The sequence below is a fragment of the Pseudophryne corroboree genome, chromosome 8 (assembly GCF_028390025.1).
Source record: "Pseudophryne corroboree isolate aPseCor3 chromosome 8, aPseCor3.hap2, whole genome shotgun sequence".
Classification (NCBI taxonomy): domain Eukaryota; kingdom Metazoa; phylum Chordata; class Amphibia; order Anura; family Myobatrachidae; genus Pseudophryne; species Pseudophryne corroboree.
In genome coordinates this window covers 368,830,717-368,856,400 of record NC_086451.1, presented here as the reverse complement: position 1 = coordinate 368,856,400, position 25,684 = coordinate 368,830,717, and the positions used below count along the sequence as shown (strand labels likewise).

The window sequence follows — 25,684 nt, the reverse complement described above, 5'->3', positions numbered from 1 at the left end:
TCATCTTTCTTGAATAACTGTGTAATTCGTGAACTCTCATCAGTGATTCCAGAGCTTCCAATCACCGTTCATTCTCTCTACTATCATACCACAGTGGAAACGCCCGAAGCCGTCCGATCTCGGAAGCTAATCAGTGTTGGGCTGGGTCAGTACTCAAGTGGGAGACCATTGAGGAAGACTCAGTTTAGTAGAGCTTATATTGGTTCAATATGCTCAGTGTCTAACACTGACAGCAGATTCACTCTGCCATCTTATTTCCCACTTTCTTTCCTCTTTTTGCATAACTAGCTGGTTATGATATGTATTTCCATCTACAATATAATTAGTATCCAGGCTTTGCTATTTGTTCATTTTTGACATAAGCACAGGGCAGGAATCCACTTGTCATTGGAACGTACCGTCCAATATCGAAGCTATCGCTTACAATATTTAGAACTTACTCCGTCAGCCGGAATTCAGTTATTATCCTATATCAGCATTTAGTGCTATTTGACTTTATTGTCATTTGTTGACTGTTATTTTCTTCATTAACTACTGATTATCTTAATTTTGTGATACCAATAAAATTTGATTTTATAACCTATTCTGAATAATCTATACATTGTTTGAAGTTAAGAGTGCACCCACAAAAGAGTCTTCTTCTCTCCTTGTTGTTCTAGCACTATACTGGTTCCCCTTCTCTCTACATCTGCTTGATGTTCTTTCTTTCTTATATCTGGTCTTTTCCTCTGAGCTTGATGAGGATGTCATGCTTCTCTTCCTCCTTTCTTCCTGGGTGCAGATTTTCGGCTTATCCTCATCCGAGGAGTCAGAAGGGATCCAAATCTTGCCCTCTTGTATATTCTTATTTTTTGACTCAGCAGTGTATGAAATCTTCCCCAATCTGTTCTTCTCTTCCTTGATTTGGACCTTCGGCTGTTGCTCTTCAGGGGAATCAGAAATGCTAATCATCTTCCTGCCATGGCCAGCCTTGTCCTTCTCCTCTTCTGCACTAGATGATAGCTCCCTCCTTTTCCTCTTTTTCTTCATGGAGATCTTCTTCTCTTCTGGACTGTGTGATACCTTCATCCTTCTTCATGGGTATCTTCGCTTCTTGCGCCTCAGCATAGCTGAAGACAAACCACCTCTTCAATAGAGCCTTCTTCATGGCTGCTTCCAACTGTAGCTCTGCCACCACTGGTCTGAATGTAAACAAGCTGGTTGCCCTGGCAACAGCTGCATGTTTGAAAAGTGTCATGCGGCAGTTAGTGGCAGTTACCTGCCCAATGCCCATATACCTGGGTAGGTGTATGCTGTGGCAGAGGCAGAACTCTGGGAGGCAACGGAGTCATCTGCCGCCGGGCTCCTGCTCTGAAGGGGGGCACCTCTCCTCCCATTCTGTGACACCAATGAATTAAGTTAATTGATAGCTGCCGCTGTCTTTTCAGTGGCCAACTTCCTCACTGGTCCCTGCACCTTACAAATCACACCCTCTTTATTATACTGAATATACACATTTTACAAGTGTCATACCCAGGATTAGAAACCACAACCTATTACACTGGAAGCAGACACCTTACTGATGAATCTGTTTGCTCCTGTATAGGAAATATTAGAATTTTAACTATATGAAGATACTTCTCTGACAATTACACGTAACTTCACATAGTTAGCATTCTCATGCTTCCTCTACAGGAGCAAATAACTCCATCAGTAAAGTGTCTGCTGTTAGTGTAACAGGTCATGGGTTCTAATCCTGGGTATGACTGCTAAGGAATGTGCGTTTTAAAATAAGACAATTAAATGTATAAATATAGTATATACATTTTTTTACACACACACAAGGACACACACACACACACACACACACACACACACACACACACACACACACACACACTTATCTTGATATAGGAAATAGGGGGGGCACCAATATTTATCTTGCCTCCGGGCAACTGGGACGAACTTACGCCACTGTGCTGTGCCTGTGTGCATGTGACATTAATTCATGAGTCATGCATGAAATTAACACTAGATTAAACAGGGGTTTCCTAAATTATGAGGGGGGGGGGGGGGAGCGATTTTATTAATGCAGATTGATCAGTTTAAAAAGTATTTATATTAAGTTACAGAGTTTTATTTTTGTCCCTTATTAAATAACATTAATTTAATATATGTTAAGTTATTTATATAGAGCACACATATTACAAGCCGCTTTACAGAGAGCAGGTCAGTCATTGACATTAGTCCCTGCCCCAACTAATTTTATTTCTTGTGCTGTGTTGTGTTTTTATAACAATGTAATTTTGTTACCGTCTGTCTAAATTACAAATATCAGTCTCATCAGGGAGCTTGATTATTTGTATCTAGTTCAGATCTAGTTCAAAGCACTGGCATATTTATAATGGGTGCGGTGCACACGGGCCCCCGGGGGGCCCACACCACACACCCTGCACCCATTAGTTTTAATACTTACCCACCAGAGTCCCGTGGCGCAGCAGCAGCGCTGCAGAAATCAATAGGAAAATGATGCAGAACCATTTTCCAGGTGTTTTGCGCAAGCGTAGTAGGTAAATCACTGGGAAAATGGCGCCGCGGCATGCACTGTAGACCTTAGTGCGCATACATACAGTGCTGCTGTAGAAGGGGGCCAAGACAGAGCCTGCACATGGGCCCCCTTTTCTCTAGAAATGCCCCTGGTTCAAAGATATATATACAGACGAGCACCGACAGTTCTTCCAGCCCTGGTACAAGGAAGGGGGTGTGGCCAATTTGGGGACATGGTCAGACCCCCACCTTTGAAAAAATATGTACTCTATGCAGCCGCTAAGCATGCCCACTCCACACAGGGGGCGCCGGTGTTCAGTCCAGCGGAGTGCAGGTGTTTATCGTTTTTCATGGCAGGATAAGTAGAGGAGCCAGGGCCATTTGCTTGTGTTTGCCCTCAGGCTGAAAGGTGCCAGCCAGCCCTTGATGGGTGCCTCCTGCAAAGTGGATGTGCTAAAACCACATATAGAGACTTATAGTGCGTACACAATGGGCGATATATTGGCTGTTCTATTGAATGGCCAATATAGCGTTGGTCCGTCGGCCAGTGTGTACGAACGATATGTCTGTGAACGCTGTTGTTCACAGTCATATCGTGTAGGCCTTACAGCACAATTGACGGTCAATATATCTAAAAATATATATTTGCGCATCGCTGTGTGTGTACGGGCGGGCTGCATCAGCCGGCAGTGATTGACAGCTGAACTGGGTGGGCGCATGTAAACGCCCGCACAGTTCGGACAGTGCGTATGCTCAGCACACTGCCCGGTCCGTCCATAGATATATCTGCAGATCAACTGATCTGCAGATATATCTACAAGTGTGTACCCAGCATAAGGGCCTGATTTAGAGTTGCACGTAAACTTGATGTTTTCGCAGTTGTGCAATTATCATCCGACTGCTCATGCATATAAGTCACACTGTGCATGTGGTGCGATGGTCTTGCAATGGCGATCGCAGAGAGGATTTATTCTCAAAGTGAATGACAGTCAGGGAGCATTTAAGGAAGGTAACGGGGCGTGACGGCAAAAACTTAAGCTTGTCACAACCATTTTCAGGCTGTGGCTGCGATCCCTTATGCCGCGTAATCATATGCGTGCGCAGAACATTTTATTAGGGGGTGCACCGGAGGGGTGTGTTTGGCACCACCTATTGGGCGTGTCTAGCACCGCCTATTGGCACTCAAAGCAATATAAGCATATGCCCCCAGCAGTGCACCTTACTCAATACCCCCAGATACACACTTGCCCCCAGTGGTGCCAGATACACACTTGCCCCCAGCGGTGCCAGATACACACTTGCCCCCAGCGGTGCCAGATACACACTTGCCCCCAGCGGTGCCAGATACACACTTGCCCCTAGCGGTGCCAGATACACACTTGCCCCCAGCGGTGCCAGATACACACTTGCCCCCAGCGGTGCCAGATACACACTTGCCCCCAGCGGTGCCAGATACACACTTGCCCCCAGCGGTGCCAGATACACACTTGCCCCCAGCAGTGCCAGATACACACATGCCCCTAGCAGTGCCAGATACACACATGCCTCCAGAGGTGCCAGATACACACATGCCTCCAGAGGTGCCAGATACACACATGCCCCCAGCGGTGCCAGATACATAAATGCCCCCTGCGGTGCCAGATACATAAATGCCCCCTGCAGTGCCAGATACATAAATGCCCCCTGCGGTGCCAGATACATAAATGCCCCCTGCGGTGCCAGATACATAAATGCCCCAGCGGTGCCAGATACATAAATGCCCCCAGTGGTACCAGATACATAAATGCTCCCAGTGGTGCCAGATACATATGCTCCCATTTGTGCTCACCCTCCCCTGTTGCCGATTTCCGTCTCTGCCGTTGAGGGAAGGAGAGCGCAGTGCGTGTCTCTCCTGTGCCTCACTTCACATCCCTGGCTGTCTCCAGCGGCCATTTGAAATATGGCGCCGGTTTGTGAGCCAATCAAAGCTCACGGGCCGGCAGCCAGTCAAGAGCCGGTCCGCGAGCTCTGATTGGCTGACAGCCGAGAGACATCAGACTGAGACGGGAATCGGCGGCAGCAGCAACAGGCGTGCGCATGTGTGCGGGGGGTACCGGACATTAGGGGGTGCCTGTGTGCACCAGGCACCCCCCGTGCACACGCCTATGCGCAAAATTGTAGGGCTCCTCAAAACCAGATAACTGACTGATCTGCGAGTGGCACTGTGTCTTTGTACGCAGCTTCTGGGACTCGCTAAGCCGCCATTGGGCATCTCAATAGAAATCCAGGCAGTTACGATATTAGCATATTTTCTCTAGCATCCATAAGGGATATTGGGGAGACTTAGTACGATGGGGTATAGACGGGGTCCAAAGGAGCCAGTGCACTTTAAATTTCTGCAACTGGGTGTTCTGGCTCCTCCCTCTATGCCGCCTCCCACAGGCAGTTTAGAAAAAAGTGCCCTCAGGAGAGGATGCACATCTTTGTAGCTCCAGAGAGTTTTCTTCATTTTCTTTTAAAGTTTTATTATTTTCGGTATGCTGTCTGGGCAACAGCATACCTGCACCGTGGGAGTTAGGGTGGGGATGATCACCGGACTTACGAGGTGCAGAGCAGATTCCCCACTGCAGGACCACCGTCCTGAGGGGTTGTTGTTCAGCGGGGCACTGCGCCTTGGCTGTCACAGCCGCAGCACGCCGCACACCCCTAACGCTGCCTGAAGGTGACATCGGTGGTGAGTACAAACCGGTTCAAAGTGCGGCTGACCATGGGTCCGGCGCATGGGACCCTCCTGGGGGGTGGTGGTCCCGCTGAGATCCCCGTGTAGAACTGGCACAAAATGCATGACTAGCACTTGTGTGATGTTTTAAGCTAACTTGGAGACTTTGCCAGTATAATATATATATGTAACTCCGGCGCCATTGGAAGGGGCGGAGCTACCTCAGAGCGGGACTTGAGGCATTTTGGCGCCTTCCTCTGCTTACTGCAGCCATATACAGCACACACAGCGCTTCCTGACTCCTCAGCCACGCTGGATATCTGGTACAAGGGGAGAGCCGCTTGTGTACACTATCCTGATCCTATTTAGGACTAAAATTGTTAGTGTTTACTGTATTTTAGGGAGCTGACAGCCTCACAGGTCATGGTGTGCTGGTGTCCTTCTCTCTCTGTGTCTCCTCTCACATACAGTAGGGCAGGCTGGCATTATAACTGTCTGTGTGTATGTGTATGTTATTGTGCTATTGTGAAACATGGGTAAACACAAGCTGTGCAGTGTATGTCACACTAGATTATCTCCATTATCTACTGATTCTGTTTCATGTGAACAATGCGGTCAATCTTCACAAATCAGTGAAGGGGCCGGGGGAGAGGGTCCAGAGCCCCACTGGTTAGGGTCTCTTAAGACAGGTGGTCTTCACTCTGCCGGTAGTCGGGCTCCCGGCGACCAGCATACCGGCGCTGGAATCCCAACCGCCGGCATACCGACAGTTCTTCTCCCTCTTGGGGTCCACGACCCCTCTGGAGGGAGAATAGATACCTAGGCGCGCCACCGTGCCCGCAGCATGGCGAGCGCAGCGAGCCCGCAAGGGGCTCATTTGCGCTCGCCCAGCTGTCGGTATGCCGGCGTTCGGGATTCCGGTGCCGGTATGCTGGTCGCCTGGAGCCCGACCGCCGGCATACCATACTACACCCCTTAAGACTATGATGTCAGATATGTCATCCCAGCTCACTGCTAATGTGCAGAAAACTCAGCTACTACAACAAGCTGTTGCTGATTTAGCTGCTAGGGCAGATGCACAGCCCCCCCCCCCTCTCATGCAGGACCACAGAAGCGTGGGTTACCTGCTCTACCATCTGATACAGATGATGATATACAGGAGGATAGGGATTACCTGGATCCCATTAGTGGGGATCCCGATTATGCTCATTTTGGCTTTAAGGGATGTGTTAAAGCTCCCTCTAGAGGACGCTGCGTCACAGCAGTCGTTTTTCTTTGTACAGAACAAGTCTAATGTCACTTTCCCTGACTGTATCGAGTTAGATGACTTATTCAAACAGGGCTGGAAAAATCCAGACAAAAAATTCCAAGTGTCCAAAAAGTTTTTGCGCACTTTCCCATTTGCTCCTGAAGGTAGAAGATTTTAGGAGGAACCCCCTGGGGTGGATGTCTCAGTCTCTTGCCTGTCTAAAAAGGTGGTGCTGCCTGCTCCAGGCTCCTTTACCATGAAGGATCCTGGGGATAGGAAGATAGAGACTACACTAAAGTCTCTATACACAGAGCCAGTGTATCACAAAGACCGGTCATTGCGGTTTGCTGGATAACACATGCCATTCATTCCTGGGCCACTCAAATTCAGGGGGGCCTCTCGGGACATATGCCCTTGGTTACTATGGTAACCCTCCTGAAGCACATTCAGAACACTACCCGTGTCCTCTGTGATTCCCTCAAGGAGATGGGGACATTAATGCTCGGACTTCTGCCATGGCAGTTTCGGCGTGCAGGGCCTTGTGGTTGCGTCAATGGATTGCGGACGCAGAATCCAAATGTAGTGTGGAATCCCTCCCCTTTTCTGGGGAATGGCATTTTGGGATTGAATTGGATACCTGGATTTCCAAAGTTACGGCTGGAAAATCCACATTTCTCCCCTCTGGGGCCCCGCCAACGAGACGCTCCTATCCAGGGCCATCTGTCCAGTCCTTTCGGTCTCACAGATTTCGATCGAAGGCCAGAGGTGCCTCCAATGCGGCTAGGGGCACCGGAGGTAAGTCCAGAAAACCTGCAAGCACCAGTTCTCAGGAACAGTCCACCGGTTCTGCTTCCACTAAAGCCTCAGCATGACGGTGCCCACCCACCCCGAGGGGATCACGAGGTGGGAGCTCGACTGCGTCACTTTAGCCGCGTCTGGGAGACTTCCTGCCATGATACATGGGTTAGAAAGCTTGTTTCTCAGGGCTACACACTGGAGTTTGACAGTACTCCCCCCCCAACAATTTTTCAAAACAAGCTTACCAGCTTTGGAGGCTATGCAGGTTACGTTGCAACAGGCTTTCCGAAAGTTGGTCCAGTCCCACGTCATTGTTCCAGTACCACTACCGCAATCCTTATTTGAGGGTGTTCAAGTTCAAAATGTAATCCCTACGAGCAGTGATTGCGGGCCTGGAAGAACAGGAATTTATGGTCTCCTTGGATATCAAGGACGTACCTGCGGTTTGCCTGTCTACAGCCCAAGGGTATTCACGAAGGTGATGGTGGAGATGATGCTTCAACTCCAGGTCCAGGGGGTCAATGTGATCCCTTATCTGGACGAACTTCTGATAAAGGCAAGATCCAGGGAGTTTTTGTTGCTTCATATCGACCGCTCCATACATCTTCTGTCAGACCATGGGTGGATCCTCAACTTACAGAAGTCCCACCTGGAGCCAACTCAGAGGCTCCTGTTCCTGGGGATGTTGATGGATACTATGGCCCAGAAGGTGTTTCTACCAGAGGACAAGACGAAAACACTTCAGGAGATGGTCCGCATGGTGCTCGAGTGTCCGTACATCTTTGCATAAGATTGTTAGGAAAGATTGTTGCCCCATACGAGGCGATCCAGTATGGGAGGTTCCATGCTAGAACGTTTCAGCTGGATCTCCTGAGCAAGTGGTCCAGCTCACTTCTACAGATGCACCGGATGATTCAGCTGTCACCTCAGGCCAGGATTTTCCTCCTGTGGTGGCTAAAGTCCTCCAATCTCCTGGGAGGTCGGAGTTTCGGGATTCAGGATTGGACCTCCTCACGACGGCTGCGAGTCTGAGAAGATGGGGAGCTGTCACTCAAGGGGCGCAGTTCCAGGACAGGTGGTCAGCCCACGAAAGCCTCCTTCCAATCAACATTCTGGAACTTCGGGCGATCTACAATGCTCTGCTTCAAGCCTCTCCCCTGCTCAAAGATCACGCAATCCAGGTACAGTCGGACAACGCCACGGCGTTGGTGTATATCAATCGACTAGGGGGGACAAAAAGCAGAGCCTGCATGCGAGAGGTGTCAAAGATACTCCTCTGGGCGGAAAGAAATGCAAAAGCCATGTCAGCAATCTTCATTCCAGGTGTGGACAACTGGGAGGCGGACTTCCTGAGTCGTCACGATCTCCACCTGGGGGAGTGGGGGCTACACCATCTGGTGTTCCAGCAGATCATCGACCGGTGTGTTTGGCCACAAATAGACATGATGGCTTCTCGTCTCAACAAGAAACTTCCCTGGTATTGCTCACGAACCAGGGACCCTCAGGCGAGGGCAGTGGATGCACTGGCGTCGCTTTGGCCGTACCGGCTAGTCTACCTGTTTCCTCCAAACCCATTGCTCCCAACGGTGCTAAAGCGAATCAGGAATCAAGGTGTCCAGGCAATTCTAATTGCCCCGGATTGGCCTTGGATGGCGTGGTATGCGGATCTTCTGGACAGGTCCGTCGAAGACCCTTGGCCTCTACCACCAGATCTTCTTCAACAAGGTCCATTCGCCTACCCGGACTTACGGCAGCTTTGTTTGACGGCATGGAGGTTCAGCGGAACATCCTAGCTCACAAGGGCCTTTCCAAGAAGGCTACCATGGTTCAGGCCAGGAAACCTGTGACGTCAAAACACTATCATCATATCTGGAGGAGATATGTCTCTTGGTGCGAGGAACGCACGTATCCATCTGCAGAGTTTCACTTGGGATGTTTCTTACATTTCCTGCAGGATGGTGTGGATAAGGGCTTACGTCTGGGTTCCATTAAGGTCCAGATTTCAGCTCTCTGAATTTTCTTTCAGAAGAAATTGGCAGTATTGCCAGAAGTTCAGACCTTCTTGCAACAGGTACTCTACATACAACCTCTTTTTGTGCCGCCTACGGCCACCCTAGGATTTTGATATAGTGTTGGAATTTCTACATGCCCTGCTTCAAAGCAGTTCATTGCTCATTGGATTAGGCTTACTATCCAACAGGCCTATGTGTCGGCAGCCTTACCTGCTCCTAAGTCTCTGAAGGCCCACTCTACAAGATCAGTGGTCTCTTCCTGGGCAGCTGCCCGTGGAGTCTCGGCCTTGCAACTTTGCTGAGCAGCTACCTGGTCGGGGAAGAACACCTTTGTGAAGTTCTACAAGTTTGATACCCTGGCCAAAGAGGATACCCAGTTGGGCAGGTGGTGCTGCAGCACTCTCTGCATGTTCCCGCATGTTCTGGAAGCTTTGGGACGTCCCCATCGTACTTGTTTCCCCCAATATCTCCTATGGATGCTAGAGAAAATAGGATTTTAATACCATTTCTCGTAGTCCATAAGGGATATTGGGTGCCCGCCCCAGTGTGTTGACTTCTCTGCAGGTTCTTGTTCTATAGTTACCTGTTCAGCTGTTGCTGTTGTGGTTGCCAGCCGGTGCTGGTTGTTCTATGTTAGTATGTAAATCTCACCACCTTTTGTTGTCATGTTCCTTGTCTCATATATGTCCTCTCCCCCTCGGGGCATGTTTCTACCTATAACTGCCCGTGGGACGGGGCATAGAGGGGAGGAGCCAGCACATCCAGTTGAAGAAATTTAAAGTGCACTGGCTCCCTTGGACCCTGTCTATACCCCATCGTACTAGTTTCCCCCAATATCCCTTATGGACTACGAGAAAAAGATTTACCGGTAGGTATTAAAATCCTATTAAGACACTGTCGCTGCGTACACATTTGCAGCTGCAAATGCATTTGCGTACATCTCTGAATCAGGCACTGAGGGGCAGATGTTCTAAGCCCTGGAGAGAGATAAAGTAAAGAGAGATAAATTACCAACCAAACAACTCCTAACTGCCATGTTGCAGGCTGTGTTTAAAAATGACAGGAGATGGCTGGTTGGTACTTTATCTTTCTCCACTTTAACACTCTCCGAGGCGTAGTACATCTGTCCCTCAGTCCAGTTGCAATAAGTGAACTCACAACTGCCATCTAGTGACAATTTATTATCAGGTTAGAAATAAAGAATCCTTCAAAATGCTTTCTATGTACTGAAACCAGGCTCAGGGCCTAATTCAGATCTGATTATCATCTACGATCATTTTCTCAGGCATGCTGCGGTCGCACAGCACAGGGCTAGTCCGCCACGCATGCCTGGCTCTACCCCCCACCCTCCCGCACTGGTGCAAAAGCATCGCACGGAGGCGATGCTTTTGCACCCGGTGAGTAGCTCCCTGCCTGCGCAGCTCCTGCACAGCTCCTGCGCTCTGGCAGGGAGCTACCCGTCGCATTCCGGGTCGCAGTGGATGCGTGTGACATCATGCAGCTGCCGTGACCCACCCCCTAAGCCGTCTGGACACGCCTGCGTTGTCTGGACCGCGCCCCGCCAGAGGTGTTCTAATGCCGTTGGCACGCCCCCTCCCACCCCGCGACCGCTTCTGCCTATCAACCAGGCAGAGGCAACTGCAGACATATAGATTGGTAAATGCTCAATTAGCTTAGGGATATCATTCAGGTGCTCGAAATGAAGGGGTGCAGGCCCTGACATGCCACATGGAAATACATATCATAACCAGCTAGTTATGCAAAAAGAGGAAAGAAAGTGGGAAATAAAATGGCAGAGTGAATCTGCTGTCAGTGTTAGACACTGAGCATATTGAACCAATATAAGCTCTACTAAACTGAGTCTTCCTCAATGGTCTCCCACTTGAGTACTGACCCAGCCCAACACTGATTAGCTTCCGAGATCGGACGGCTTCGGGCGTTTCCACTGTGGTATGATAGTAGAGAGAATGAACGGTGATTGAAAGCTCTGGAATCACTGATGAGAGTTCACGAATTACACAGTTATTCAAGAAAGATGACATAAATTAACCAATAAGGGAAACCAGATGGATCTGCTGCCAATGTTAGACAGGGGCGTGGCACTGAATCAATGGTGAGAGTCCATGAAATTAGATGTAGGTGGAAAAAAGAGAGAAATACACAATAATAACAGTCCTGTTGGGTTATTTAAGGTTCTTTCACAAAGAGCATATCTATTTATAGCAATAGCTGAAGTAAAGCAAAATAAAAGTAAAGCAAAATAAAATATTATCATTTACATCCTTTATCATTTACATAATATCAGCAATATTTATCTATTTTGGCGATATTTGCTATTATCAAAGTCCCTTATCGATTTACATATGCATTGTGATATTGGCAGTGATTTATTCTGAACCTTCAGTAGGTTTTTCTAGGTCAGGAGACACCTCTGTATACTTGTTACATTGTTATCTTTTCATCTGGCTCTGTTTCTTTATCATAGATACCTTCTATTTTGATACATTTGATACATTGTACTATCTGTACTCTAGTAGAAAACTACATTTACAGAGACCATACTTTACCTGGTACTTATTATCAATCCAGCTAATTTTAGAGCAATAATATTTTATTTTGCTTTACTTCAGCTATTGCTATAATTAGATTGTATACATATATGCTCTTTGTGAAAGAACCTTAAATAACCCAACAGGACTGTTATTATTGTGTATTTCTCTCTTTTTCCCACCTACATCTAATTTCATGGACTCTCACCATTGATTCAGGGCCACGCCCCTGTCTAACATTGGCAGCAGATCCATCTGGTTTCCCTTATTGGTTAATTTCTGTCATCTTTCTTGAATAACTGTGTAATTCGTGAACTCTCATCAGCGATTCCAGAGCTTCCAATCACCGTTCATTCTCTCTACTATCATAACACACTGGAAACGCCCGAAGCCGTCCGATCTCGGAAGCTAATCAGTGTTGGGCTGGGTCAGTACTCAAGTGGGAGACCATTGAGGAAGACTCAGTTTAGTAGAGCTTATATTGGTTCAATATGCTCAGTGTCTAACACTGACAGCAGATTCACTCTGCCATCTTATTTCCCACTTTCTTTCCTCTTTTTGCATAACTAGCTGGTTATGATATGTATTTCCATCTACGATATAATTAGTATCCAGGCTTTGCTATTTGTTAATTTTTGACATAAGCACAGGGCAGGAATCCACTTGTCATTGGAACGTACCGTCCAATATCGAAGCTATCGCTTACAATATTTAGAACTTACTCCGTCAGCCGGAATTCAGTTGTTATCCTATATCAGCATTTAGTGCTAGTTGACTTTATTCTCATTTGTTGACTGTTATTTTCTTCATTAACCACTGATTATCTTAATTTTGTGATACCAATAAAATTTGATTTTATAACCTATTCTGAATAATCTATACATTGTTTGAAGTTAAGAGTGCACCCACAAAAGAGTCTTCTTCTCTCCTTGTTGTTCTAGCACTACTGGTTCCCCTTCTCTCTACATCTGCTTGATGTTCTTTCTTTCTTATATCTGGTATTTTCCTCTGAGCTTGATGAGGATATCATGCATCTCTTCTTCCTTTCTTCCTGGGTGCAGATCTTCGGCTTATCCTCATCCGAGGAGTCAGAAGGGATCCAAATCTTGCCCTCTTGTATATTCCTATTTTTTGACTCAGCAGTGTATAAAATCTTCCCCAATCTGTTCTTCTCTTCCTTGATTTGGACCTTCGGCTGTTGCTCTTCAGGGGAATCAGAAATGCTAATCATCTTCCTGCCATGGCCAGCCTTGTCCTTCTCCTCTTCTGCACTAGATGATAGCTCCCTCCTTTTCCTCTTTTTCTTCATGGAGATCTTCTTCTCTTCTGGACTGTGTGATACCTTCATCCTTCTTCATGGGTATCTTCGCTTCTTGCGCCTCAGCATAGCTGAAGACAAACCACCTCTTCAATAGAGCCTTCTTCATGGCTGCTTCCAACTGTAGCTCTGCCACCACTGGTCTGAATGTAAACAAGCTGGTTGCCCTGGCAACAGCTGCATGTTTGAAAAGTGTCATGCGGCAGTCAGTGGCAGTTACCTGCCCAATGCCCATATACCTGGGTAGGTGTATGCTGTGCCAGAAGCAGAACTCTGGGAGGCAACGGAGTCATCTGCCGCCGGGCTCCTGCTCTGAAGGGGGGCACCTCTCCTCCCATTCTGTGACACCAATGAATTAAGTTAACTGATAGCTGTCGCTGTCTTTTCAGTGGCCAACTTCCTCACTGGTCCCTGCACCTTACAAATCACACCCTCTTTATTATACTAAATATACACATTTTGCAAGTGTCATACCCAGGATTAGAAACCACAACCTATTACACTGGAAACAGACACCTTACTGATGAATCTGTTTGCTCCTGTATAGGAAATATGAGAATTGTAACTATATGAAGACACTTCTCTGACAATTACACGTAACTTCACATAGTTAGAATTCTCATGCTTCCTGTACAGGAGCAAATAGCTCCATCAGTAAAGTGTCTGCTGTTAGTGTAACAGGTCATGGGTTGTAATCCTGGGTATGACTGCTAAGGAACGTGCGTTTTAAAATAAGACAATTAAATGTATAAATATAGTATATACATTTTTTTACACACACACAAGGACGCACGCACGCACGCACGCACGCACGCACACACACACACACACACACACACACACACACACACACACATTTATCTTGATATAGGAAATAGGGGGGCACCAATATTTATCTTGCCTCCGGGCAACTGGGACGAACTTACGCCACTGTGCTGTGCCTGTGTGCATGTGACATTAATTCATGAGTCATGCATGAAATTAACACTAGATTAAATAGGGGTTTCCTAAATTATGAGGGGGGGGGGAGCGATTTTATTAATGCAGATTGATCAGTTTAAAAAGTATTTATATTAAGGTACAGAGTTTTATTTTTGTCCCCTATTAAATAACATTAATTTAATATATGTTAAGTTATTTATATAGAGCACACATATTACAAGCCGCTTTACAGAGAGCAGGTCAGTCATTGACATTAGTCCCTGCCCCAACCAATTTTATTTCTTGTGCTGTGTTGTGTTTTTATAACAATGTAATTTTGTTACCGTCTGTCTAAATTACAAATATCAGTCTCATCAGGGAGCTTGATTATTTGTATCTAGTTCAGATCTAGTTCAAAGCACTGGCATATTTATAATGGGTGCGGGGCACACGGGCCCCCGGGGGGCCCACACCACACACCCTGCACCCATTAGTTTTAATACTTACCCACCAGAGTCCCGTGGCGCAGCAGCAGCGCTGCAGAAATCAATAGGAAAATGATGCAGAACCATTTTCCAGGTGTTTTGCGCAAGCGTAGTAGGTAAATCACTGGGAAAATGGCGCCGCGGCATGCACTGTAGACCTTAGTGCGCATACATACAGTGCTGCTGTAGAAGGGGGCCAAGACAGAGCCTGCACATGGGCCCCCTTTTCTCTAGAAATGCCCCTGGTTCAAAGATATATATACAGACGAGCACCGACAGTTCTTCCAGCCCTGGTACAAGGAAGGGGGTGTGGCCAATTTGGGGACATGGTCAGACCCCCACCTTTGAAAAAATATGTACTCTATGCAGCCGCTAAGCATGCCCACTCCACACAGGGGGCGCCGGTGTTCAGTCCAGCGGAGTGCAGGTGTTTATCGTTTTTCATGGCAGGATAAGTAGAGGAGCCAGGGCCATTTGCTTGTGTTTGCCCTCAGGCTGAAAGGTGCCAGCCAGCCCTTGATGGGTGCCTCCTGCAAAGTGGATGTGCTAAAACCACATATAGAGACTTATAGTGCGTACACAATGGGCGATATATTGGCTGTTCTATTGAATGGCCAATATAGCGTTGGTCCGTCGGCCAGTGTGTACGAACGATATGTCTGTGAACGCTGTTGTTCACAGTCATATCGTTTAGGCCTTACAGCACAATTGACGGTCAATATATCTAAAAATATATATTTGCGCATCGCTGTGTGTGTACGGGCGGGCTGCATCAGCCGGCAGTGATTGACAGCTGAACTGGGTGGGCGCATGTAAACGCCCGCACAGTTCGGACAGTGCGTATGCTCAGCACACTGCCCGGTCCGTCCATAGATATATCTGCAGATCAACTGATCTGCAGATATATCTACAAGTGTGTACCCAGCATAAGGGCCTGATTTAGAGTTGCACGTAAACTTGATGTTTTCGCAGTTGTGCAATTATCATCCGACTGCTCATGCATATAAGTCACACTGTGCATGTGGTGCGATGGTCTTGCAATGGCGATCGCAGAGAGGATTTATTCTCAAAGTGAATGACAGTCAGGGAGCATTTAAGGAAGGTAACGGGGCGTGACGGCAAAAACTTGAGCTTGTCACAACCATTTTCAGGCTGTGGCTGCGATCCCTTATGCCGCGTAATCATATGCGTGCGCAGAACATTTTATTAGGGGGTGCACCGGAGGGGTGTGTTTGGCACCACCTATTGGGCGTGTCTAGCACCGCCTATTGGCACTCAAAGCAATATAAGCATATGCCCCCAGCAGTGCACCTTACTCAATACCCCCAGATACACACTTGCCCCCAGTGGTGCCAGATACACACTTGCCCCCAGCGGTGCCAGATACACACTTGCCCCCAGCGGTGCCAGATACACACTTGCCCCCAGCGGTGCCAGATACACACTTGCCCCCAGCGGTGCCAGATACACACTTGCCCCCAGCGGTGCCAGATACACACTTGCCCCCAGCGGTGCCAGATACACACTTGCCCCCAGCAGTGCCAGATACACACATGCCCCTAGCAGTGCCAGATACACACATGCCTCCAGAGGTGCCAGATACACACATGCCTCCAGAGGTGCCAGATACACACATGCCCCCAGCGGTGCCAGATACATAAATGCCCCCTGCGGTGCCAGATACATAAATGCCCCCTGCAGTGCCAGATACATAAATGCCCCCTGCGGTGCCAGATACATAAATGCCCCCTGCGGTGCCAGATACATAAATGCCCCAGCGGTGCCAGATACATAAATGCCCCCAGTGGTACCAGATACATAAATGCTCCCAGTGGTGCCAGATACATATGCTCCCATTTGTGCTCACCCTCCCCTGTTGCCGATTTCCGTCTCTGCCGTTGAGGGAAGGAGAGCGCAGTGCGTGTCTCTCCTGTGCCTCACTTCACATCCCTGGCTGTCTCCAGCGGCCATTTGAAATATGGCGCCGGTTTGTGAGCCAATCAAAGCTCACGGGCCGGCAGCCAGTCAAGAGCCGGTCCGCGAGCTCTGATTGGCTGACAGCCGAGAGACATCAGACTGAGACGGGAATCGGCGGCAGCAGCAACAGGCGTGCGCATGTGTGCGGGGGGGTACCGGACATTAGGGGGTGCCTGTGTGCACCAGGCACCCCCCGTGCACACGCCTATGCGCAAAATTGTAGGGCTCCTCAAAACCAGATAACTGACTGATCTGCGAGTGGCACTGTGTCTTTGTACGCAGCTTCTGGGACTCGCTAAGCCGCCATTGGGCATCTCAATAGAAATCCAGGCAGTTACGATATTAGCATATTTTCTCTAGCATCCATAAGGGATATTGGGGAGACTTAGTACGATGGGGTATAGACGGGGTCCAAAGGAGCCAGTGCACTTTAAATTTCTTCAACTGGGTGTTCTGGCTCCTCCCTCTATGCCGCCTCCCACAGGCAGTTTAGAAAAAAGTGCCCTCAGGAGAGGATGCACATCTTTGTAGCTCCAGAGAGTTTTCTTCATTTTCTTTTAAAGTTTTATTATTTTCGGTATGCTGTCTGGGCAACAGCATACCTGCACCGTGGGAGTTAGGGTGGGGATGATCACCGGACTTACGAGGTGCAGAGCAGATTCCCCACTGCAGGACCACCGTCCTGAGGGGTTGTTGTTCAGCGGGGCACTGCGCCTTGGCTGTCACAGCCGCAGCACGCCGCACACCCCTAACGCTGCCTGAAGGTGACATCGGTGGTGAGTACAAACCGGTTCAAAGTGCGGCTGACCATGGGTCCGGCGCATGGGACCCTCCTGGGGGGTGGTGGTCCCGCTGAGATCCCCGTGTAGAACTGGCACAAAATGCATGACTAGCACTTGTGTGATGTTTTAAGCTAACTTGGAGACTTTGCCAGTATAATATATATATGTAACTCCGGCGCCATTGGAAGGGGCGGAGCTACCTCAGAGCGGGACTTGAGGCATTTTGGCGCCTTCCTCTGCTTACTGCAGCCATATACAGCACACACAGCGCTTCCTGACTCCTCAGCCACGCTGGATATCTGGTACAAGGGGAGAGCCGCTTGTGTACACTATCCTGATCCTATTTAGGACTAAAATTGTTAGTGTTTACTGTATTTTAGGGAGCTGACAGCCTCACAGGTCATGGTGTGCTGGTGTCCTTCTCTCTCTGTGTCTCCTCTCACATACAGTAGGGCAGGCTGGCATTATAACTGTCTGTGTGTATGTGTATGTTATTGTGCTATTGTGAAACATGGGTAAACACAAGCTGTGCAGTGTATGTCACACTAGATTATCTCCATTATCTACTGATTCTGTTTCATGTGAACAATGCGGTCAATCTTCACAAATCAGTGAAGGGGCCGGGGGAGAGGGTCCAGAGCCCCACTGGTTAGGGTCTCTTAAGACAGGTGGTCTTCACTCTGCCGGTAGTCGGGCTCCCGGCGACCAGCATACCGGCGCTGGAATCCCAACCGCCGGCATACCGACAGTTCTTCTCCCTCTTGGGGTCCACGACCCCCCTGGAGGGAGAATAGATACCTAGGCGCGCCACCGTGCCCGCAGCATGGCGAGCGCAGCGAGCCCGCAAGGGGCTCATTTGCGCTCGCCCAGCTGTCGGTATGCCGGCGTTCGGGATTCCGGTGCCGGTATGCTGGTCGCCTGGAGCCCGACCGCTGGCATACCATACTACACCCCTTAAGACTATGATGTCAGATATGTCATCCCAGCTCACTGCTAATGTGCAGAAAACTCAGCTACTACAACAAGCTGTTGCTGATTTAGCTGCTAGGGCAGATGCACAGTCCCCCCCTCTCATGCAGGACCACAGAAGCGTGGGTTACCTGCTCTACCATCTGATACAGATGATGATATACAGGAGGATAGGGATTACCTGGATCCCATTAGTGGGGATCCCGATTATGCTCATTTTGGCTTTAAGGGATGTGTTAAAGCTCCCTCTAGAGGACGCTGCGTCACAGCAGTCGTTTTTCTTTGTACAGAACAAGTCTAATGTCATTTTCCCTGACTGTATCGAGTTAGATGACTTATTCAAACAGGGCTGGAAAAATCCAGACAAAAAATTCCAAGTGTCCAAAAAGTTTTTGCGCACTTTCCCATTTGCTCCTGAAGGTAGAATATTTTAGGAGGAACCCCCTGGGGTGGATGTCTCAGTCTCTTGCCTGTCTAAAAAGGTGGTGCTGCCTGCTCCAGGCTCCTTTACCATGAAGGATCCTGGGGATAGGAAGATAGAGACTACACTAAAGTCTCTATACACAGAGCCAGTGTATCACAAAGACCGGTCATTGCGGTTTGCTGGATAACACATGCCATTCATTCCTGGGCCACTCAAATTCAGGGGGGCCTCTCGGGACATATGCCCTTGGTTACTATGGTAACCCTCCTGAAGCACATTCAGAACACTACCCGTGTCCTCTGTGATTCCCTCAAGGAGATGGGGACATTAATGCTCGGACTTCTGCCATGGCAGTTTCGGCGTGCAGGGCCTTGTGGTTGCGTCAATGGATTGCGGACGCAGAATCCAAATGTAGTGTGGAATCCCTCCCCTTTTCTGGGGAATGGCATTTTGGGATTGAATTGGATACCTGGATTTCCAAAGTTACGGCTGGAAAATCCACATTTCTCCCCTCTGGGGCCCCGCCAGCGAGACGCTCCTATCCAGGGCCATCTGTCCAGTCCTTTCGGTCTCACAGATTTCGATCGAAGGCCAGAGGTGCCTCCAATGCGGCTAGGGGCACCGGAGGTAAGTCCAGAAAACCTGCAAGCACCAGTTCTCAGGAACAGTCCACCGGTTCTGCTTCCACTAAAGCCTCAGCATGACGGTGCCCACCCACCCCGAGGGGATCACGAGGTGGGAGCTCGACTGCGTCACTTTAGCCGCGTCTGGGAGACTTCCTGCCATGATACATGGGTTAGAAAGTTTGTTTCTCAGGGCTACACACTGGAGTTTGACAGTACTCCCCCCCCAACAATTTTTCAAATCAAGCTTACCAGCTTTGGAGGCTATGCAGGTTACGTTGCAACAGGCTTTCCGAAAGTTGGTCCAGTCCCACGTCATTGTTCCAGTACCACTACCGCAATCCTTATTTGAGGGTGTTCAAGTTCAAAATGTAATCCCTACGAGCAGTGATTGCGGGCCTGGAAGAACAGGAATTTATGGTCTCCTTGGATATCAAGGACGTACCTGCGGTTTGCCTGTCTACAGCCCAAGGGTATTCACGAAGGTGATGGTGGAGATGATGCTTCAACTCCAGGTCCAGGGGGTCAATGTGATCCCTTATCTGGACGAACTTCTGATAAAGGCAAGATCCAGGGAGTTTTTGTTGCTTCATATCGACCGCTCCATACATCTTCTGTCAGACCATGGGTGGATCCTCAACTTACAGAAGTCCCACCTGGAGCCAACTCAGAGGCTCCTGTTCCTGGGGATGTTGATGGATACTATGGCCCAGAAGGTGTTTCTACCAGAGGACAAGACGAAAACACTTCAGGAGATGGTCCGCATGGTGCTCGAGTGTCCGTACATCTTTGCATAAGATTGTTAGGAAAGATTGTTGCCCCATACGAGGCGATCCAGTATGGGAGGTTCCATGCTAGAACGTTTCAGCTGGATCTCCTGAGCAAGTGGTCCAGCTCACTTCTACAGATGCACCGGATGATTCAGCTGTCACCTCAGGCCAGGATTTTCCTCCTGTGGTGGCTAAAGTCCTCCAATCTCCTGGGAGGTCGGAGTTTTGGGATTCAGGATTGGACCTCCTCACGACGGCTGCGAGTCTGAGAAGATGGGGAGCTGTCACTCAAGGGGCGCAGTTCCAGGACAGGTGGTCAGCCCACGAAAGCCTCCTTCCAATCAACATTCTGGAACTTCGGGCGATCTACAATGCTCTGCTTCAAGCCTCTCCCCTGCTCAAAGATCACGCAATCCAGGTACAGTCGGACAACGCCACGGCGTTGGCGTATATCAATCGACTAGGGGGGACAAAAAGCAGAGCCTGCATGCGAGAGGTGTCAAAGATACTCCTCTGGGCGGAAAGAAATGCAAGAGCCATGTCAGCAATCTTCATTCCAGGTGTGGACAACTGGGAGGCGGACTTCCTGAGTCGTCACGATCTCCACCTGCGGGAGTGGGGGCTACACCATCTGGTGTTCCAGCAGATCATCGACCGGTGTGTTTGGCCACAAATAGACATGATGGCTTCTCGTCTCAACAAGAAACTTCCCTGGTATTGCTCACGAACCAGGGACCCTCAGGCGAGGGCAGTGGATGCACTGGCGTCGCTTTGGCCGTACCGGCTAATCTACCTGTTTCCTCCAAACCCATTGCTCCCAACGGTGCTAAAGCGAATCAGGAATCAAGGTGTCCGGGCAATTCTAATTGCCCCGGATTGGCCTTGGATGGCGTGGTATGCGGATCTTCTGGACAGGTCCGTCGAAGACCCTTGGCCTCTACCACCAGATCTTCTTCAACAAGGTCCATTCGCCTACCCGGACTTACGGCAGCTTTGTTTGACGGCATGGAGGTTCAGCGGAACATCCTAGCTCACAAGGGCCTTTCCAAGAAGGCTACCATGGTTTAGGCCAGGAAACCTGTGACGTCAAAACACTATCATCATATCTGGAGGAGATATGTCTCTTGGTGCGAGGAACGCACGTATCCATCTGCAGAGTTTCACTTGGGATGTTTCTTACATTTCCTGCAGGATGGTGTGGATAAGGGCTTACGTCTGGGTTCCATTAAGGTCCAGATTTCAGCTCTCTGAATTTTCTTTCAGAAGAAATTGGCAGTATTGCCAGAAGTTCAGACCTTCTTGCAACAGGTACTCTACATACAACCTCCTTTTGTGCCGCCTACGGCCACCCTAGGATTTTGATATAGTGTTGGAATTTCTACATGCCCTGCTTCAAAGCAGTTCATTGCTCATTGGATTAGGCTTACTATCCAACAGGCCTATGTGTCGGCAGCCTTACCTGCTCCTAAGTCTCTGAAGGCCCACTCTACAAGATCAGTGGTCTCTTCCTGGGCAGCTGCCCGTGGAGTCTCGGCCTTGCAACTTTGCTGAGCAGCTACCTGGTCGGGGAAGAACACCTTTGTGAAGTTCTACAAGTTTGATACCCTGGCCAAAGAGGATACCCAGTTGGGCAGGTGGTGCTGCAGCACTCTCTGCATGTTCCCGCATGTTCTGGAAGCTTTGGGACGTCCCATCGTACTTGTTTCCCCCAATATCTCCTATGGATGCTAGAGAAAATAGGATTTTAATACCATTTCTCGTAGTCCATAAGGGATATTGGGTGCCCGCCCCAGTGTGTTGACTTCTCTGCAGGTTCTTGTTCTATAGTACCTGTTCAGCTGTTGCTGTTGTGGTTGCCAGCCGTTGCTGGTTGTTCTATGTTAGTATGTAAATCTCTCCACCTTTTGTTGTCATGTTCCTTGTCTCATATATGTCCTCTCCCCCTCGGGGCATGTTTCTACCTATAACTGCCCGTGGGACGGGGCATAGAGGGGAGGAGCCAGCACATCCAGTTGAAGAAATTTAAAGTGCACTGGCTCCCTTGGACCCTGTCTATACCCCATCGTACTAGTTTCCCCCAATATCCCTTATGGACTACGAGAAAAAGATTTACCGGTAGGTATTAAAATCCTATTAAGACACTGTCGCTGCGTACACATTTGCAGCTGCAAATGCATTTGCGTACATCTCTGAATCAGGCACTGAGGGGCAGATGTTCTAAGCCCTGGAGAGAGATAAAGTAAAGAGAGATAAATTACCAACCAAACAACTCCCAACTGCCATGTTGCAGGCTGTGTTTAAAAATGACAGGAGATGGCTGGTTGGTACTTTATCTTTCTCCACTTTAACACTCTCCGAGGCGTAGTACATTTGTCCCTCAGTCCAGTTGCAATAAGTGAACTCACAACTGCCATCTAGTGACAATTTATTATCAGGTTAAAAATAAAGAATCCTTCAAAATGCTTTCTATGTACTGAAACCAGGCTCAGGGCCTAATTCAGATCTGATTATCATCTACGATCATTTTCTCAGGCATGCTGCGGTCGCACAGCACAGGGCTAGTCCGCCACGCATGCCTGGCTCTACCCCCCACCCTCCCGCACTGGTGCAAAAGCATCGCACGGAGGCGATGCTTTTGCACCCGGTGAGTAGCTCCCTGCCTGCGCAGCTCCTGCACAGCTCCTGCGCTCTGGCAGGGAGCTACCCGTCGCATTCCGGGTCGCAGTGGATGCGTGTGACATCATGCAGCTGCCGTGACCCACCCCCCAAGCCGTCTGGACACTCCTGCGTTGTCTGGACCGCGCCCCGCCAGAGGTGTTCTAATGCCGTTGGCACGCCCCCTCCCACCCCGCGACCGCTTCTGCCTATCAACCAGGCAGAGGCAACTGCAGACATATAGATTGGTAAATGCTCAATTAGCTTAGGGATATCATTCAGGTGCTCGAAAGGAAGGGGTGCAGGCCCTGACATGCCACATGGAGCATTATGGGGTTGCTCCAAGGTAGGTAGCTCTTAGCTTAGACATATTTTAGTAAGGAGCCATTATCATGTGGCTCCTTGCTGGTTAATATTAGACCCAGATTGGGGTAATGGAGGTGTGAGGTGTGGTGCCTCTGGATTGGCTGAGCTGGATGGCTTTAGTGTGGCATACCTTTACATTCTATTAACACTTTTCACTTATTAATTTTCTAACACTATTTCTCTATTTTAATTACATATCATGTTTATATCACCCTCTCTATAGCTTCGGCTTCCTAAATACTAATTTATTAACACTATAGTTTTTTACACTGGTATGCCACGCTGGGCTTTCTGGCTCATTCTGGTGTTTTGGGGTGCCACACCCTGCACCTAGATATAGCGCTAGGGATCCCAAATATACAGAGAGGCCTTGATGCGGCTTTGGGGCTTAACCACACATTTGCGCAAATATGTGTAACGAAGATCTCTGAATTCTATTATCATGTGGGATTTATATCTGGTTACTGTTATCATTCAGGGTGCTGGGGAAACCAATTGCTTTTTTTCTTGCGAGAGGCAACTGCAGCCCTGAGATGCTTTTAGTATCTCCCTGTGCTCCCAGGCTGCGCGTGAGCACTCCACAAAAAAATTCAGACTGCAATCACTGCCGCTGCAGCAATGCAGTCTGCATTACCCCCTCCGTACTTGCGTAATGTAATGTACAAATCACAGAGAACTACACAAAGGGGTCAGTGCTCATCACATAAATGAAATGGGACAGATTTATTATGACTGTGCAGGATTAAGGTGGACTGGGGCATGAATTCCACAGACCATCGGACAGACATTGGCATTTCAATAATGGTTGCTGATAAAGCAAATATGAATGAAGCCCATGATCATTTTGATATAAATATATATTATTCTTAGACAGGAAAATGTAATATTTCATTGTATATATTGTTAAAATCTATGCAATAATATGCACTTCTTTAAGTGACCACAAGGATGTCTTATTAAAAGCCATATGGACTTGATGACGGGAGATGATAAAGGCATTTATTTCTAATGGGCCCTACAGACTCGGCGACCCGCCGCCGAGCTGCCCGATCGCTGATACGGCAGACGGGTGACCAGTCTTCACTCGCCCCGTCACCCGGCTCCATAGCAGTGCAAGCTAATATGGACGAGATTGTCCATATTGGCCTGCATGCATAAGCGACGGGGCACCAATGATGAACGAGCGCGGGGCCGCACATCGTTCATCGTTGGTGCCTACACACTGAACAATATGAACGAGTTCATATCGAGAACGTTCATATCGGTCACTTAAATCTTTCAGTGTGTAGGGTCCATTATATTCTTCCCACAGGAGTGCCAATGGTCCCATGATGCTTTGGGGCTGTGGACAAGCTCGTGGATACATTCGGAGACTTTTAGCAAGAAACCCGAATCAATGGATTTAAAGAGTAACATAAATTATATTCATTTATTGATTTAATAAATTATAATTTGTAAACTCGCTGTATGGCTTTTTTTTTTCTTCCGATAAAACTACTGATATTGGAGCATTCAGATTTGAACTTGCTTGACTACAGATATCTGTACAGCGCATTGCAAAGCTTTATTTTATTAAATACTTTTTATACCAAGTTTTTTTTTGTATGAATAACTGATAATACTGCGGCCTGCGGGTGGGACAGTGGGCCTTATTCAGTATGGATGCAATTGTATATTGACAATTTTGTGCACAGTCCACATGTGCAGGAGCTGCACTGCACCTACTGCACACACAGTGAGATGCGATTGCATCTGAGAAATGCCTGTGCCCGATTGATAGGCAGAGGCATTCACAGGGCGGGTGGCGTTACGGGGGGCAGTGCGGCACAAACGGGGGCGGGCAGGGGCTGTTTTCAGGGCGGCTGTGATGAAAAACATGGCAGCCCTGTGCCTGCCTGCACAGCAAGGCTGTGCAGGCAGGGAGCGCAACTGAATTGTGATCGCATCACTGGTGGGCATTTGCCTGTGGGGTGGCCTTGCCCTGTGCTGGGCGGGCCCCCAGCATGCGAGTGATAGCAGTTGCAGTTTTGCTTTTTTAGCAAAATTGCAACTGATGCTGAATGAGCAGCAGTGCTGCATTTCAGCTCAATACTGGTGATCGCTGAACGACGTGCGGGAGTGCGCATCGTTCATCGTTCACCAATAATACCCCTATACACACAGGACGATTTCAGGCTAAAAATAAATGATAATGACATAAATGTCATTATCGGGGGTTTTTTTAGGCAGAAATTGCCTAGTGTGTATCCTCCTTAACTCTCCCGCTGAATTCTGGGTTGTTGTGAGGTATCATAGAACACTGTCAAACTAAGCTCTAATGGTTGCAAAATTTCAAGAGGACCCATCAAATTTTTTAACCGATTCATCAAATCGATTCGAGATTCAAAACACAGCCTGTGCGAGCTTCTCTACGTAGGAGATGTGGTCATTGTAATTACCATAACAAGAACATATATGGAGGCCATGTCATCACTATAAGCACTTCCCCAGAGATCAGCTCTAACAATATATAAAGAACATCTAAATGCAAGTAAACAACATCTTACAATACAATTGCAGCTG

At 48.4% G+C, this 25,684-nt stretch overlaps 1 protein-coding gene and 3 pseudogenes across 5 annotated transcripts in view; 2 read left to right on the top strand and 2 right to left on the bottom strand.

The window, feature by feature from the left end:
• Positions 1–25,684, bottom strand: part of ZNF185 (zinc finger protein 185 with LIM domain) — a 344,343-nt gene that overhangs the window by 108,628 nt on the left and 210,031 nt on the right. The window lies entirely within an intron of this gene.
• Positions 76–194, top strand: LOC134953835 (5S ribosomal RNA; annotated as a pseudogene).
• LOC134953823 (5S ribosomal RNA) lies at positions 11,129–11,247 on the bottom strand (annotated as a pseudogene).
• LOC134949986 (5S ribosomal RNA) lies at positions 12,190–12,308 on the top strand (annotated as a pseudogene).